General features: G+C 43.0%; 1 protein-coding gene, 1 long non-coding RNA gene and 1 pseudogene across 3 annotated transcripts in view; 2 read left to right on the top strand and 1 right to left on the bottom strand.

Annotated features, from left to right (window-relative positions):
* GPM6A (glycoprotein M6A) overlaps nucleotides 1-13,689 on the bottom strand; it is a 334,890-nt gene that overhangs the window by 188,045 nt on the left and 133,156 nt on the right. The gene's annotated exons all lie outside the window — the stretch shown is intronic.
* The window catches only part of LOC134983429 (uncharacterized), a 46,141-nt gene that overhangs the window by 699 nt on the left and 31,753 nt on the right, over nucleotides 1-13,689 (top strand). The window lies entirely within an intron of this gene.
* LOC134944074 (5S ribosomal RNA) lies at nucleotides 12,898-13,016 on the top strand (annotated as a pseudogene).

Here is a 13,689-nt window from a genome sequence, read left to right on the forward strand (position 1 = left end):
CCAGCCCAGTGTACCCCACCATTACCGACCCCCCATCCCAGTGTCTCCAATCCTGCCTGCACAATGTCCACACCATTACTGATCCCCATCCCAGTGTCTGCCCCTTCTCCAGCCGTGTCCCCCACCATTACTGAACCCCCATCCCAGTGTCCCCACCATTACTGATCCTCATTCCAGTGTCTGCCCCCTTCTCCAGCCCAGTGTCCCCCACCATTACCGACCCCCCATCCCAGTGTCTCCAATCCTGCCTGCAGTGTCCACACCATTACTGATCCTCATTCTAGTGTCTGCCCCCTTCTCCAGCCCAGTGTCCCCCACCATTACCGACCCCCCATCCCAGTGTCTCCAATCCTGCCTGCAGTGTCCCCACCATTACTGATACCCATCCCAGTGTCTGCCCCTTCTCCAGCCCAGTGTCCCCCACCATTACCGACCCCCCATCCCAGTGTCTCCCATCCTGCCTACACAGTGTCCCCACCATGACTGACCCCTATCCCAGTGTCTGCCTCTTTTCCAGCCCAGTGAACCCAATATATGTGTCAGAGGTAACCATTAAAAGTGCAGCTTCAATGAGAACAGAAAGTTATGTATTCTGTGCTATACCTCAGAACCATGAATGAATGGTATTTGGTGACTTTACAGAGGAGACTTTTCCCATTGGCACACTGGGACTAACTGCTTTAATAAATCAGTGCATCAGACAGCCACCAGCTTCTACTAAGTGTACACAGAGATGAATGCAAACACATTTTATTCTGCAACCTGCATATTTTTCAACTGTGTATGCACACCACATGTCCTTCTGCATCCACAGCCCTGCCCACTGAGATGCATTTTGTTTTGTGCTTACTATCCCTTGCACTAAGGGGCATTGTATGGGTGTTAGGGGCATCAGGTAAGTACAGTCGAGTAAAGATTTGACCTCTTCAGTGTTGTTCTTTTTGCTCTGCGTTTGTTTGAGGGTGAATGGCTACATTTACTAACACTGTATATTTGTGCCTATAGAGCAGTGTTTTAAAAATCAGTAGTAACGCACCCCCAATACATCATGCTTGTATGATTTCTTTAATCATTCACAGGTGACTTAGCCTACCTGGCTGGGTCAGTAATTATCCCACCTGGGATGAGTAAGGACTGGAGTTAAAGAGCATTGAGGGTTAAACAGAATATAAAAGATATATATTAATTCACCAACTGGACAATCCTCCAGGTGGTCTGAGCAGCATAATCTCAACACTGTCTTTCCTCTATACAGTACAGTATGTCAGCAATTCACATAATGGGGAATGGGAGGAGCTGCAGTCATATAGCCCTGCCCTGGCTACTCCACATGAACAAAAGTATAACAATGTACAGTAGTTCCCTTTAAGGCAGTGGATTCCAAACTTTTTTGAATCACGGCGCCCTAGAATATCAGAATTTTTTTCACGGCACCCCTAGGCCAAAAATTTCTTATTGAGACATTTAGAAAGAAATATTACATTAAGTAGATCGCGTTTATATGTCATCCTTAGGGTCAGTTGTGTGGTGAGGGACAAGATTTGCTTCTGTTTGACCACATATTTTATGACTGGCAGCCACCAGCACTGGTTTTGCCTATTATATTGACTATGAATAATTTTAATTGGTCCTGGACCACCATCCCAGGGCACCCCTGCAAGTGTCCCGAGGCACCCCAGGGAGCCACGGCACACAGTTTGGGAACCTCTGCTTTAAGGAATGTAAGATAAGATCCTCACACGGTTTTATTGAATCACTGAGATGATGAATAATGGCACCAGCTGTGTTGAAAGAACTGTGTTGAGTCCCTAAGGACATTGTTGTCCTTCTAATTAGTGATATGTGCAGTTCAGCGCTGTCTGTTTCTACTATAGCTCTATGTTTGCCAATCTACTGTATATTCAGAATAATTATACAAATCAGTCTGACATATCTCCCAACTGTCCAGATCTAGGTGGAATGGTTTAGAGGGCTTTCTCCCATTGTCCCTATCAGGGCAGATAACTGGGAGTTCCTCCTGGTCACTGCTGCTGTGCTCTGGTACGCATAGCATTTAAGTTTTTTACGAAATTAAAAAAGTGAAATGATGCAGTCTATGAATGTGCCGGACATGCACTCACACCACCTTCTCACCTACATGTCTAACACACGTCAGAGAGGTAAAGACCCTACCAACAATATACAAACAGTAAGGCAATGCAGATATTGGGGATACTATTTCATATTTATGTTTCTTTCTTAATCAAATCCTGGACATTGCTTGCCTGCTATCAGGAACCTAAAAAGTTCTTACTGGTTTTCTTCAAACTTTGCATTAACTCAGAGATGGACGTAGCCGCAAGACCAATATTAACATAATGTAAACATGTAAGAACCCTTTTTTAACACTATGGCCCTCATTCCGAGTTGTTCGCTCGGTATTTTTCATCGCATCGCAGTGAAAATCCGCTTAGTACGCATGCGCAATGTTCGCACTGCGACTGCGCCAAGTAACTTTACTATGAAGAAAGTATTTTTACTCACGGCTTTTTCTTCGCTCCGGCGATCGTAATGTGATTGACAGGAAATGGGTGTTACTGGGCGGAAACACGGCGTTTCAGGGGCGTGTGGCTGAAAACGCTACCGTTTCCGGAAAAAACGCAGGAGTGGCCGGGGAAACGGTGGGAGTGCCTGGGCGAACGCTGGGTGTGTTTGTGACGTCAACCAGGAACGACAAGCACTGAAATGATCGCACAGGCAGAGTAAGTCTGAAGCTACTCTAAAACTGCTAAGTAGTTAGTAATCGCAATATTGCGAATACATCGGTCGCAATTTTAAGAAGCTAAGATTCACTCCCAGTAGGCGGCGGCTTAGCGTGTGTAACTCTGCTAAATTCGCCTTGCGACCGATCAACTCGGAATGAGGGCCTATGTTCAATAAATCTATATATTTGTTAGTTAAAAAACATTAATTGCCTGAGGATTCAATAAATATGTAAAACATGCTGCAGCTGTACACTATTCAGATCCATAAATACCTGTAAACATTATAAGTTCTTATCTAAATTATAAAGAGTCTAATTAGTAAAACTATAAATCTATAAATATGTACATTTACAAGTGTAATCAGTTCGTATTGGACGTGGGGTGGTGCACCTATTGTCTTCTTTTTGCTTCTATTTGCTGTTCAAAGGAGGAGTTGTGTAGTACAGCTTCTCTGTAGAGCTGGTGGTTGGGCAGCTCCAAAGACAGGGGCAGATGTATTAAGCCTGGAGAAGGGATAAAGAAGTGATAAAGCAGTAGTAAATGTGAGGCGATAACGCAACAGCCAGTCAGCTCCTAACTGTCATTTTTCAAATCCGTAATGATTGGCTGGTGCGTTATCACCTTGCGCTTATCACTGCTTTACCCCTTCTCCAGGTTAATACATCTGCCCCACAGTATGTTATTCATGGCCAAAGCTTTTTACTGGGAATTGAGTCTGATGCAAATGTCAAATGAGTATATTTAGTCCCTCAGAGACCTACCAACTCAGTTTAATGCTTGGACGTCCTGTTACAGAACATAAAGCTGTAGCACTGATCTAAATTCAAACTATTAAAGTAATAAAATTGGGTTAATTAATATATATAACTTTAATTTGTCATTAAGATACAGTGTTGGTGAAATCAGTTACATTAAAATCAGAAGTTACTGAGAACAAGTCTTTGGTCTGTAACAGATCCCATGCAAAGTTGTATGTTATACTTGTCCAAACTCCCAAAATATCCAGGAGACGGACACATTTTGAGAGAGGTAGGCAGCCCTCTTGGAAGGGGTCCAGCATATATACAGTATATTAGAATTAGACACCATGTCAACATTCATCATGTCGATATTGATGTTATTTCAAGATTGTTAGAATGTCGACATACTAGTTTCTTCTTATTCAGTCCCTAACGCTAACACTAAAAGCACCCTAGCCATAATGGAAATGTCAACATTTCCGAAGTCATGTCAACATTTCCGAAGTCATGTCAATGTCAACATTTTTCAGGTGTCGACATTAACGATATCCACATCATCAATGCCAACCTTCTGCAGTCAACATTATCGAAGCCAATACCGTGATTGGTGACTGTGTGACTGCTTACCCTTGGAAGTACGCAGGGGCCATAATGATGCAATTTGTATCACCATGCCCTGTCTACACTGTATGAGAACGTCATTTGCACTCTACCCTTTGACGTCCCTTATGAAATCTCCTCTCAATGATGGAAGTACAGATGTCCTTTCTTACTGTTGCTTCAAGGGCACCAAATAGCCCCTCTTGGCACGTCAGTTCCCAGACGACCACACTGATCATCTTTTTAGCTCAAAAAGTGCATCTTGTCACGATCTGGGTTATTGAACATCATTATTTACCTTCCAAGTGTCTCCTGAGATTGGCCCAGCATTCCAAAACGGGATTCCATCTGCGCTGTCTGCGTGCAGTGCGCTGTATATCATTACCTCAAGTCTCTTCCCTGTGATCCCGCAGCGCTGTCATGGCAGTCTTACAGCTTAGTTACACTGTTTGTAAGAATGGCGTCTCCTGCCCTCCGCAGCCATTACTGCTGTTTACCACATGGAATATACAGGCTTTCCCTCCAAATGCAAACATGGGCGCAGCCATGTTTTTCCTCATCACATGTCATTTCATAACCTATCCGCTGCACTCTGGACTCTGCCTAATTATCCAGCCAATGCCTGCTTCCCAGCTGGTATAAATATCCTGCTCCTGGGCTGGATAATCGTCAGTGCTTTGGTTGTCTAACCTATACACGTCTCTCCTGCTTGTGGATTCTACTGCTTGTTTCTCCAGGTATTCCAGCTCCTGTGATTCAGCTCCACTAAGAGACCCGCACCTGCTTCCATCCTGCGGTGCAGCCTGACTTCTGCAGTGTTCCAGCATTGCTCCTGATTACTCGCTACGATCAGACACCGGCTTCCTGCTCACAGCGTTGGTCCCACTTCACTTCCAGCCTCCAGCGGTGTCCTGGTATAATTTTCAACTTCTCCTTTCTACAACACCGCTCTCCATACTTCACAGCGTACTTAACACAGCCTACCAGCTTTCCAGAGTCCTCCTGAGTCGCTGTTATTCTGCAAGCAGTGCTTCACAGTTTTCTTGTATCAGCAGTATTTCCATATCACCTGCATCTGTGACCATTCTACCATCGAACCACAGCATCCATCGATGTTCACCATCGGACTCTAAATCTAAAGTGGCGAGTTCTGCACACCTTTCATTTATACCGGTTTCATACGGCACTCTCTGCAATTATACCAAGTACCATCTACTTCTGTGCATCTGTGTTTCTCCAGGCTCTGTGTACCATCTGCTGGGCAGTACCAGTTCATACCTCTCCTCAGCGGTTAGCTGTGGCATATGGACTTACCATCTCCATTTCTGGCAAGGACTCTAACATTCCGTTCTGTAAGCCACAGTGCTAATTACCCCTGCGCTTCTGGGAACTGTACTGTAATTTATCACTGCACTTCTACTGTGACGTTATTGCATACTCAAGGTGTCTAAAGTTGTGTGTTCAATAAAACTGACTTTACCTTTTTACAACTTCATTGTCATGGTCACACCTTCGGGCAAATGGTACTAGATCTCCTGTATGTCTAGGAACCCAATACTACCTCCCCGGTTCACCTACATGCCAGCCCCTACATCTGAGGCTTCCCCAGGTCAGCCTCAGCGCTCAGTTGTGACACATCTTATTTACATAATTAAAACTCATAGATGAACTAAATTGCCAGCCAGGGACATTCTAAGAGAAGAGAGGCCCATGTACATCTTTGGCAGCACTGTAGACTCTGGCTTTGTGCGGGTCTCCGGGAACATAGTACCCATGTCTTGTTCCTGGGGACATCTCTATTGCGCAAATCATGTCACACTATTTTCCCAGTGATTTCTAGCTGCTGCATCGGCCATCGTAGGACTCTGGGGGGGAAGTATACTTTTCTAGGTGCAGGATGTGTGGTGTGGGCTTCCCTGGACCCAGAGGCCTGTGTGCACTGCACACCTTGCACCCATTGTGGACACGCCAATGTTGCTAGCTTGCACTGATCAATTTGGTGGGTGACATTTGTTCATCGGTGTGTGCCTGACTCTGTATAAAAAGGGATCCAATGCAAATGTCCACAGCATTTCCTCATGCCGTGTTCCATTGTGCTAACTTTTTTTGTGTGGAAAAAGAATTCCTGTGCCATTAAAGTTGCGGCATTGCCTATCTGTGAGCAGCACTACACTGCGTCTGCAATTCGACTAAGATGCACATTTTTAATAAATATATAGTAAGCTACTCCTCTCATCATCTCATTTGCACCAAGTGTCGCACACATGGGGCCAGTGCGGGATGTCAGCTGAACTCAGACTTTTTTTTAAAGGGTAGTCACTTACAAGGCATGGTTTTGCCTTGTGATTGCCCTTTTAAAAAAATTACTAAACTCAGGCGGCATTTCATCCGGCCCCATATAGTGCATGTACAACCAGTATGTGAGGAAACATATACATTTCAATATCAAATGAGTAGGGGCAAGTGTGGTAAATTCATCAAGAGTGGTATGGCAAGAAAATAAGGTGACACATTTCCCCATAGTACCGAAAGAAAAAATATTCTCACCACAAGCTTGTCATACTGCTCTTCCCTTAAGGTTTTTAACATGAATCAGGATCTATTTGTTGGCACAGGTACTGGAAGCACTGGGATATGTAGAGAAAACTGTAATGAGATAGCTAAGAACTAATGATTCAACTACAGGAGTAGACTCTAGGATAGAAGCAAGGCAGAATAAGACTGGAGACATGGCTGGAAATGGATGATGGACTAGATGTCAGGCTGGGACCTGCTATGCAGGATACCAAGCTGGAACCAGCAACAAAGGATACTGGACTGGGGCTGGCTACACAGGATACCGGACTGGGACCAGTTACACAATAAACTGGACTGGAGCGGTAACTGGAGTTTACTGACTTTGACCAGTAGTGCTGCAGAGTAAGCTAGCTGGTACTTGCAAGCAGAGCAGATACAGTAGATAACTTGCTTGCAGGAATATGAGTGATTAACTACATGCGGAGATTTAGGGGATCCACAGGAAGCAAAGGGCAAACTATTCCAAAGGTAGAATGCAGCTGGCTGTTAACAGATATAGGCTGACCCTGCAGTGCGTGACAATATACACTGGTGTAGGCTAGGTGAAGCTCTCAGGTGGAAATGCAAACAGGACAGTCACATAGAACAACGATGCAGGCTTATAAACAAGGCTGTAGATTTCAGAAGCAGATTCCAGCTGGCAGAGAACTTAGCGAGGAGTCTTGCAATCAGTAAATTGCAGATGGAGGCTGCACTGAACTTGAGAGATAGGCTAAAACTGTAGCTAGGAGCTGAGACTTTTAGTTGAATAGATGCATTGGAAACTCACAAAATAACTGCAACTTGCAAAGTCTAGCAGCACTGATACTTGCAGAAGGAAATACCAACAAAACTGAGACACTGTGATTACACTAGGAAATGCAGAATTGCTGCTAAACAGGAGCCAGAATTACAGCAAAGTGATGTATTGCTCTGGCAGTGAGCTAGAGAACTGAAAGGGATTACATAGGAGCTCCAGGTCACAGATTGACTGCCAGAGTCAGCTGCGGGAAAGAAGCATTCAGACTGCAGGAGTTGCAAAAAGCTGAAAAGATCCAACTTGGCGACGTCCATGCATCAGCTCACAGAAGAATAACAACAAGACCTGACCTGCAGGACAGGCAGCAAAGCTAAGTCACATGATGAATTTCCTGAGCGTGACATGCTTCTTATGAGTGTCTCGATCAGGAGAGTGCCAATCATCTGGGTATCAGCAATGCACATGTGCAAAAAATGGAAACTTTAATGAACACATTTTCTGTCATTAAAAGATTGATTAAATACGTGCTATCATCTCATAAAACAATTTCTCAGTTATTCAGTACAGATTGAGTATCCCTTATCCAAAATCACACATTTTTTGTTCCCCTACTGAGATAATGACACATATATATGTATATTATATTACCCACGGTGATCCTGCACTCTCATCCCATAAATTCCAACGTTGCGGGTGCTCCTAATGAACCCGGTCAGGTCCACTTGAACAACAAAATTTCCACAAGGTGGAAGGTGCACTCTCGCTATTAATAAATGAAGTCTTTTCATAAAAAGATTTTATTGTGAAAATCGAAAAGCCTGATGAGTCGACGTTTCGGTCCGTATGACGAACCTTTTTCAAGACTAATAGCTCTTTAGGTTAACATCATTCATCATAATCAAGTGTCTGTGATCAGATCAGACTTAATCAAAGGTATGTAGCACAATGAGGTAGCATATCACGACGCAGCCATACTGGTCTAGGAAGTGGGTATAGAATATACATCTGTTCAATCAGGTCCTGCTACCTAGGTACAGCTACAGGGTCACAGTCTATACGACATGTGGAGTCTGGAGGAGAGTAGGGCGTCCCTGTGCTGCATGAAAAAGACTTCATTTATTAATAGCGAGAGTGCACCTTCCACCTTGTGGAAATTTTGTTGTATATTATATTATATATCTATATAATATATTTATATATACACATAATATATTATATGTCATTATCTCAGTAGGGAACCCAAAAATGTGGGATTTTGAATTTTGGATAAGGGATACTCAACCTGTACCAACTAATATTTTGAAAATTGTATTGTGACACCTTTCCTCTTGTCCGCCACTCCATTTATCAGCTGCGCAAAACAGTAACACCTCTTGAACTCAGGCATCAACTGCATGTCTGCAATGTTTACAGACTCATACAACATAAGTCTATAAAAGAATAATATATTGCATCAATTAATACTTGTTATTCATATTCTTCACACGATTCTCACTCTGCATGCATGCAAGCCATAATTTGATCTGATTACCCTTTATGGCAGTTCTTTAATATTACAAATAATAATAACCTAGTAAGTCTTTTTATATTGTTATGGGCTTGTTTTTTTCTTTAATTGTAAGTGAATGTTCTGTTGTTACACCCACTTTCATTCATTCATTGCATCCATAAACCGCACCACCTGCGGCATCAAACATGTGCAGTCAAAACAGCTTAAATTAATTTCACTTCACAGTAAACTGTCCATTGTAATATTAAATGATGTCAGACAAAATCCCAAGAGCACAAAGTGGCACTTTTCAAAGAACTTTCAAGTTTATTTAAAACAATGTTAGTGAAACAACCACTGGGATGTTCCTAATTAGGATGTCACAATACTTAAGCTATATTAACACATACCTGCCTACTGTCCTGTCAGCAGGGCCGTAACTAGGTGTGTGCGAAGGGGACACCGCACATAGCGCTGAAGGGTAAGGGGCGCTCTTGGCGTCAGTTGTCAATTATCTGTTTTCATTCATTTCACTTGCAGTTTCCTATTTTTGTAAAGCTCAGTATTTCCTGACCGCTGCTGTCTCCTACCCTGTCTTCTTCTGTCACTAATACCTATACAACATTCATGAAATTAACTGGAGATTTCTTTGTTATTCAGTCACACTGTCTTTTATTACATTCCAAGTTGCTGACTGACCTGGGATTTGAACCCATTGCCTGTGTCATTGCAGTCAGACAATCTATTAATTGAGCTATCTGCTCTTGCACAGAATGGTAGAGAATTCTAAGGAAGAAAATTCTAACAATTTGAAGCTTACCTTGTACTTTGTGAAAAAATTATCAGCATTGCGACTGAGCAGATCTATGTATTGTGTGGCTGGAAGAGATTGGATGTGTGGCTGCACACTACATAGATCTGCTAAATTGCAATGCTGATTGCTTCAAATAGCATTCATAGTTTTTATGCAGGATCAAATAGCTCAATGAGTAGGGTGTTTGATTAGAATTCAACAGGTCATGGGTTTGAATCCTAGGTATGGCAGTGTATTGAAATGTGTTATTTAACAAAGGATATTGTAACTGAATAACAGTGAGTTCTCAAGTGCATGAATGTGGTATAAAGAGGATTTCTGACCAAATCCATTTTCTTGCAGTATTCTATAAATGTGTGTGCATTATTTATATAATACACGAGGCATGTGCCTGATATCCCTATTGAAAAAAATGGGGGAATGAGGGTATGGGGGGCGCCAATTCTCTCTCTGGCACAGGGCACCAAAAAGTCTAGTTACGGCACTGCCTGTCAGGTCCTAGAGACTGCAACCAGGAGGTGTGTAGTTCCACACAAGGTTTCAGACAGAGGCTCTTATTCGAGCACGTGTTCTGAAAACGTCAGTTTTTCAAGTATTCTGTCAATTACTGTCTATTATATGGTCAGTAGTGTTCCCAAAGTCAGTAATAAGTACAAATTGTACAAAGTAGAGAAAAGAAAGACTCTTTGTTGGGGCACGCTTAAGAAGATAGATAAAACTTAACTTTTAATGATAATCATTGTAAAACATATTTTTATAGAAGCAAAGAGATGTATTTCCACAAACATAAGACACTAAAGTGTCAAAACAATATTTAAAAGATACAATATACATTTTTGACTTGAATAAGCCAACGGTGAAAGTTTTTGGTTTCCAGTGGATGGCACTGTTAGTCCTAATGTAGGGTTAAAAATCCCAAATTTGCAGATTGTATATTACCATCAGAGTACTTCCAAGGTACATAGGTTAATTTACCCCATGGATGATGTAAAACCTATAGGCACACTGATATTTGACGAATGTATGAATATCTTGGGTTAATACTTTATTGCTATGTGAGCATTATCATACATGAGCATAACATCAATTTGTAAGAACATCAAATAAATTTATCTGCAGTGGCGTCGCAAGGGGGTGCGGCCGAGGGGTGACACCAAAACCAGGGAGAAATACTTAAACGTTGGTGTTGCTATGGAAATTTAATTAAAGCATACAATACATTGCGATCATATGCTGAAAATATGCCTATAGCGACATCAATGCTTATGTATTGCCCCTGCATGGGAATTTGACTATCTGTGTCCCCTGATAAAGTAATTTACCTGACACATTGCGATTGTATGCTTTAATGAAATAACCATAGCAACACCAACGTTTAAGTATTGCTCCTTGTTTGGGAAATGATTTAATTTACCTGCAAACTGTATGTTATTTATAGAGAAACTCAGGAATCACACTGAGTAACATGTTGATTGTGTTATACTCTCTTTAAGCTCATCTAGAACTACAATAGTATTATGGTACTTCAAAATTGCAGAGAATACACAGTTTTTCCTGCAAAACGGTTATGAGCCACCGCTGTGACTCATTCCTGTTTGTGTTCTGTCTCCTAGCAGCCTGGAAGCCGGCTGTTACGTATGTAGCACACCTGTTTGAAATGCTTTTGTTTCCTGACCCCTCCTGTGATCGGTCTCTTTCCCTTTCATTAGGGATTCTGCCCTGTTCCTGGAGCCTGTGATATTACTAATAGGCCCTACACACTGAGCGGATTAATGAATGAGATACCATTCATATCTTTCAGTGGGGAGGCACCAGCGATGAACGATGCGTGGTCCCGCGCTCGTTCATCGCTGGTGCCCCGACGCTTGTGCATGCGGGCCAACATGGACGATCTCGTCCATATTTGCCTGCACTGCAATGGAGCCGGGTGACTGCTTCACTTCCCCGTCACTGCCCCCCCCCCCCGCCACCGGGTCGGCCGTATTCGCAGTCGGGCAGCTCGGCGGCACATCGCGCAGTGTGTGGGGCCCTTAAGTTTTTGCACTTAGTGAGCCTGCCACGCAGTCACTGCACACTGTGCAGTTCCCAGTTCTTTTAACCCTGGTTTGTCTGTCTGAACCCCACGTCTGTTCCCGAGTCCTGGTTACTTGCCAGTCCTAGGACCCGTGCCTTATTGGATCCTGCCCAGTACCTGCCATCCTGTGTCTGTTTCTGCTCTGTGTCAACATCCAGCCATAGCAATCCAGTTATTCTCATGCATGGTCCCGATACTTGTCTGCCAAGTCTTCGTGAGTTTATCCTGCCACCTCAGGTCTCGTGAACATCCAGCCTGTGTGTCCTTGGTTGTCGGTAGCAAACTTTATTCACTCCAGCCGTGCAGCAATTTCTGGATACCTGTATCAGTACTCAAAGCTACAACTCTGCCTCTGTGTGTTATTACAACCTAGTCACTATTTATCAAGCAAGTCTCTCTAAAACGTTGCTTTTAATCAACTCGCACATACTCACCTGGTTACTCCCAGCAGTTATCACCTCATTCATTCAGTTCCCATTGTTCAGTTACCAGTGCATATTCAATCCTGTGGTTTCTAAGTTATCATACCTTGTCAAGCCTGTCTGCAGTAGCCATTCCAGTATCCAGCTAACCTGACCAGCAATTAACCCATGCTTTGTTATCTGGTTTAATCAAGTCTTGCTGTCTTCGCTTGCATCAGCCTTGCCAGTATCATCTAGCCAAAGTTTACAATTAACCCCAGCCTTGCCAAGTCATCTTGCATCCAGTCTGTCTGCAATCAACCCTTGCCTTGCCAGTTGCTATACTCCAGGTAAATGAACCTAGTGGATCTCTGCCAATCCCGAACTTGGCTCAGGCATATCCAAACAAAAACGAGACTTTTACAATCAAAAACATTTTTCTAGAGGGACTCCTTGATTTGTACTCTGTCATCCATTGTCCTCTATCACGTTATATGAAAATGCGAACACAGAAGTACTAACACTAATCCTTTTTTCTCCATCACGTATATTTCCTTGCTATAAAAAATCCTAATTCCATATACTCTCTCATCCAAATGTGCCAGTTTAAGTCTCTGCAATACCAAGGTAACAGAGACACGTGAGTACACCCAATTTTGGAAAGCAGAAGTACATACTTTATCTCTCACATAGTGGAACAGACACTGTGTCATTCAGCAGATTACTGCCATACTTCACCAGATATGCCCAATCTCATCTGATCTTGTAAACTAATCAGTGATAGGCCTGGTTAGTACCTGGATGGGAGACCACCTGGGGATACCAGGTGCAGTAACATTCCTTTGATCAAAAGCAGAAGTGCAGAAGTAGAGGTTCCACACCTCATGTGAGAGATTTCCTAAACCTTTTCTTTCTGTCCATCTCTCAGGTGAGAGGATTTCAAAACTTTCTCTTTCTGTCCAAGTGCAGCAGACTTGTGCAAACCGTACAGCAATTGCATACATAACTTACTATTCAGACTAGGACAGATACATTTATTTGATGTTCTTACAAATTGATGTTACGCTCATGCATGATAACGCTCATATAGCAATAAAGTATTAACCTAAGCTATTCAGACATTCATCAAATATCAATGCCCTCATTCCGAGTTGTTCGCTCGCAAGCTGCTTTTAGCAGCTTTGCACACGCTAAGCCGCCGCCTACTGGGAGTGAATCTTAGCATAGTAAAATTGCGAACGAAAGATTCTCAAAATTGCGACTACACACCTCTTAGCAGTTTCTGAGTAGCTCCAGACTTACTCGGCATCTGCGATCAGTTCAGTGCTTGTCGTTCCTGGTTTGACGTCACAAACACACCCAGCGTTTGCCGAGACACTCCTCCGTTTCTTCAGCCACTCCCGCGTTTTTCCCAGAAACGGTAGCGTTTTTCCGCACACACCCATAAAACGACCTGTTTCCGCCCAGAAACACCCACTGCCTGTCAATCACACTCCGATCACCAGAACGAA

Source organism: Pseudophryne corroboree, chromosome 1 (genome assembly GCF_028390025.1).
Source record: "Pseudophryne corroboree isolate aPseCor3 chromosome 1, aPseCor3.hap2, whole genome shotgun sequence".
Classification (NCBI taxonomy): Eukaryota; Metazoa; Chordata; class Amphibia; order Anura; family Myobatrachidae; genus Pseudophryne; species Pseudophryne corroboree.